General features: G+C 38.7%; 1 protein-coding gene across 4 annotated transcripts in view; it reads left to right on the top strand.

Annotated features, from left to right (window-relative positions):
- Nucleotides 1–5,000, top strand: part of RALY (RALY heterogeneous nuclear ribonucleoprotein) — a 2,391,440-nt gene that overhangs the window by 600,461 nt on the left and 1,785,979 nt on the right. For 3 of the 4 annotated variants that reach the window (XM_044090254.1, XM_044090253.1, XM_044090252.1), the window contains one exon: nt 2,403–2,459. The exons of the other annotated variant lie outside the window; for it this stretch is intronic. The gene's annotated coding sequence lies outside the window, so the exon portion shown is untranslated. The remainder of the gene's footprint in view (nt 1–2,402; nt 2,460–5,000) is intronic. 4 annotated transcript variants of the gene reach the window in all.

Here is a 5,000-nt window from a genome sequence, read left to right as displayed (position 1 = left end):
TGGGACAATGACCTCCTTTTTTCTGGATGAAAAGCCCTTAGTGATGAGGTGTGCCACATAGAAGGATTTCCTGACTGTTGTGGTGATGTGGTTATCGAAGGTGAGACCACTGTTCACCTGTGTCCCTAAGTCTCTTATCACACTTTCGGTGTTTAGTGTATTGCCACCTATATGGTAATTCACAGATACATGTTTTTTCCCAAAGGGGATAACTATACATTTCTTGGCATTGAGCTTGAGCCCATGGCTCTGGCACCAAGCATCTGTTTCTGTAAGGCCCTTTTGTAGAGTATCCACATCATTTGGGGATTCAATAATGGCTCCCAGTTTGCAGTCATCTGCGAACTTTGTTAGCCAGAGTCCCTTAGTGTTGGCCTGTACTTCAGAGAAGTAGATGCCAAACAAGAGCGGTCCCAGGACTGAACCCTGAGGTACTCCACTTGTCACTTGTCTGGAGCTGGATTTGGAGTCGGCTACTTTTACAGTGTGGGTTCTTTCAGTAAGCCAGTTAGCAATCCATTGGGTGACGTAGGGATTAATGCCCAGTTTAGTAAGTTTATCTATGATCCAGAGTGGGGGATGGTGTCAAAGGCCTTGGCAAGGTCTAGATAGGCTGTGTGGACCACCTTACCCTTGTCCATGGCTCTGGAGACTGATTCGAAGAAGTCAATCAGGTTCAGGAGACAAGATCGGCCCTTCACGAACCCAAACTGGGTGGGGTCCAGTGTTTGAAGGTTGCCAATGTCTTTGTTTATAAGTTCCATGATAATACACTCCATGGTCTTGCAGATAAGGCTTGTCAGACTGATGGGCCGGTAGTTTCCGGGATCCAAGGTGGATCACCCCTTGTGGAGTGGGATAACTGTAGCTGTGCGCCACTCAGTGGGCACGAATCCTGAGGTGAGGCTATGATTATACATGACACTTAGGTGAGGTGCCAGTTCATATTGTAGTTCATGTAGTACACAGCCCGGGATGTCATCTGGTCCCATGGATGCTGTATTCTTAGCTTTGGAGAGTGTGTTTTTTTACCTGTGTGGCCATTATTACCGGAATTTGGCAATCTTCTGGTATTGAGATGGGCCATTTAGGGGGTGGGGGGGTGAAGTTGGCACTGAATCGATCTGCCAGCGTATTGGCAATATCCTTGGGATCAGTATATTTAATGCCATTCTGTTTTAGCTCAGAGCAGATCTGAGCATTGCCATTTAGATTCTTGACATAATTATAGAATGTCTTGTGATTGTCTTTGGAATCTTTGGCAATTTTATTTTCGTAACTAGCTTTGGAGGATTTTATGAGGGATCTCAGTTTCTTACTGAGGCTTGTAAGGGAGTTTTTTGCATCCTGGGATTTTCCTCTTTTCTGCAACAGTTTTTTCCTTTTGTTGTAAAGTTTGTTTATGGCAGGGGACCACCAGATTGGCTTCCTTTTTTTGGATGAGAGCACATTGGTTCTATTTGGGATGGCACGATTCATGCATGAGTGGATGTGCTCATACAGTGCCTTAGTGTAGGATTCAGCAGTTGAACTTTCAGTTCCCGTCTGCATGGGTGTCATGAAGTTTGTTACTTCTGACTTGAGTAGTATGAAGTTAGCTTTGGAGAAGTTTTTTATGGAGGTTTCCTTACTGGGGAGTGGGGGTGGGATCTGGATGTTAAGGGTGATTAGCTTACAGTCAGACCTGACCTCACCATAGGTGTGGAGCATCGATTTACTTTTCAAGGCTGCAAATGCCCTTTCATTCTGGTAAAATACAGATTGAGACAATTTTGAGGACACATACAAGTAAATGTCACTGACATATAAACAGTAACGTTATACTCTGCTTTGTACAGACATCTCAGAGCTGACAGAATTTAGCTGAAACATTTAAATATTTCAGTGCAGAATTTAGTGCAGAAGGTATTATGGCTGAGCTTTCTGGTTTGCCTCCAATCAGCACTGGGGACCAAGTATCAATTTAATTAGTGAATATAATGAATTTGTGACAGACAAATATAGTGCTTCAAAATGTATGCAGTGCGTCAATGTATCAGGTCATTATCTACTCTATAAAATATCGGGTAACTGATGCATCAGAGACTAGATACGTTTTTTACTATATTCCAGTGATAATCAAAAATCTTTACATTCACCACCACTGAGTCCTGTAAGCATTTGTTAGTTATCTGAACCTATTCTAATATATGTGAAACACCTTTCAAAACTATATATTCAGACAGGATTCATGCCATAAAAAGGAAGAAGTGTTTTTGTATGAATTACAAAAGAAGCAGACAGATACAGGTACAAGTTAAGAACATGTTAAGTATAACTGTGGACCGTTTATACTATTGAAAAAGCTGAATCACTATGCTTTTCCATAATACTTACTATATTATTTTTTTTTGTTTTAACAGAGCCAAGAACACACCACTGTCTACTTTTGAAGAATACAAGCTGACTACCCTATACAAGTAGGATGACAAACCCTGCTATATTCCTTTTCAAATTAATCATGCTACATAAATGTTCTCCCTTATCTTCAAAGTTTTCAACATGAGCCACATCATATGATTTTAGTGTTAACAGTGACAATGTGTTAAGCCTCATAAGACCTAATTTAAGCACAACTATTGTAAAAAAAGTCTCTCTAAGTTTGATTGAGCCTGTAGGAATAGTCCCACTACAGGAGTTTGGCAACAACAAAGTCTGACATCCTTTCAAAACAAACTCAAAAGATTTTCTGCTCATAGAATACAAATGCATCCACTTTATAGATCTTAGATGGACAGCTTACACCTTAACTTCTGTAGTATGCATTCATGTTTGTACAAATTTAAAAATGTGGAGTGATAGCAAACAAACATTTTTAATCTCAATGTAATGCTTAAAAATGTATTGTCCCGTGTTGCTGTTAAGTTTAATGCATTGTCCACTGTTGTTATAGAGTTGTACCCTTGATTTATTGTATTTAACAGTGTCATAATATTTTACATTTGTATTTTATTCTATGCTGTTTTACTTCACGGTTCCAGAGACGGCCTGGTTTGTGGGTGAGAAACAGCCCTGTTGTCAGTCCACCTATCTGGTTAGCAAATCATTGAATTAATAAATAGTATCAGGGTATGCTTGTTAATAATATATGTAGGATTTTTTTACATTAGTAAAAAGATATTAAAAGTATTAGACAAATTTAATTGGAGAGGGGAAACACTATGGATCCCCCATCCGAGTTATACCAATATTTTTAGACTAAAAACAAATAAAACATCTTAGAAATGCATTAAGTGGAAGGATATTGGCATGTACTACCATTTTATTGACTACAGTGGAATAAATAGGAATTATGTGAATTCTGTGGTATTATCCAACTGTCCTGCTCTTAGTAACAAAAATGTATTAACAGTAGAAAGGATAAAATTATCTTTTTAGATATGACTTTACATAAAATGCAAATTCTGCAGGAATCAATTGAAATAAGCCAGTTAAGAAAAAAAATTATCTCTGTTCTACAATTATGCACCCCAGATTTATGAAATGCATGTGTGTATGCCTTCTCTGGAAGGTTGGGCGCCGGGCTAGCAGCTCGACACTGTAAAACTCCACTGCCAGTCATGAGCGGACAGGTGATCCGCTGTGGCGACCCCTAACCAGGAAAAGCCCAAAGGAGAAGAAGACTACTACCAAGTCATAGCCAGTTAGAGTTTCTAAATTAGACATGACTTATACACATAAATGAAACAAAAATGATTATAAATTGATACAAATATTCCTAGAGGAGGTTGCTCTGAAACTGTTTTAAGTACACAAGAAATTAAAGTACAGCCCTTATTTCTCAGTAATCTTTTCAGATGTAAATGGAATAACTGCATCCTGGTTATTGAACTGCATTTAAACTTAATTTTCAAGCATATATACTGTTATAGGCATCATTACTAATAGCTGGCAGATATTGATGGGCCATTTACAGTCAGTAGCTTTGATAAGTGATACCCTAACTTTGTGTGTCAGATGGGTAATAATATTAAAGGTCTATGCTAGAAAGAAATATAAAAGGCAAGAATAGAAAAAGTATTAAGAAGAATGGGACATACTTCTATGAGATGTACAACTACCCTACAATAAGACTGACATATTTAGTCACCCTACAGCAGGAAATATGTGTATATTTTATAAATATGTGACTTGTGCTACCCAGTGTATTGTTTATATAGCCACTTGTATGAGAAGTGAAGCTTTTCAAACTGAGAACACTAGAGAAGAAATGTAAAAAAGAGGATACAGTAAACTCTCAGTTAACCAGCACCCATGGGGAATGGTGGATGCCGGATAAGTGTAGTTTCTGGTTGCTTGAGAGCTACTATTAAAAATAAACCTGAAAAATACTGTACCCTGTACTATACCATACCATAAACACTACTGATTTGATTTTAATATTGAAATACAGTAATTAAAAGCCTGGCTGGAATAATAATATTTTAAACTTATATTTCCACTAAGTGTGGCAGGAGGAATGGTTTTCAGTGGCATGCTGAGTGTATTGGAATTGAATGAATTGAATAGAGAGAGAGCGAGAATGCATGCATGAAAGCAGAAGCGACTGTGTATGAGAGATTGGAGAGATGTATGAAAGCTGAAGAGAGTGTGTGAGAGAGATCAGAGAGAGAAAAAGTGAGTGAATGCATGTATGAAAGCTGAAGAGGCTGTGTATGTGTGAGAGAGTGGAGTGAGAATATGCAATCTGATGCAAACTGACTAAGTGAGTATGGAACGAGTGTTGCCGTTTTAGTGATTTGAGTTGCTTGGTTTGACTTGTTCTCAGGTTGGGGAAAGAAGGAATTTATTTGTATCTTCCTTTCTAAAACTCTAAAAATGTAAGGTATGTTTCTGCAGTGAGAAAACAGAAAGTGAAACACATGAAAAACTGGGCGGCTGCGGTGGTGCAGCGGTTAGCATTGCCGCCTCACAGCAAGAGGTTCTCTGGTTCAATCCTCAGCTGGGGTGCCTTCTGTGCG

Source organism: Protopterus annectens, chromosome 12.part0 (assembly GCF_019279795.1).
Source record: "Protopterus annectens isolate FY-2018-M chromosome 12.part0, PAN1.0, whole genome shotgun sequence".
NCBI classification, from domain to species: Eukaryota; Metazoa; Chordata; order Ceratodontiformes; family Protopteridae; genus Protopterus; species Protopterus annectens.
This window is presented reverse-complemented; position numbering and strand designations above follow the sequence as displayed.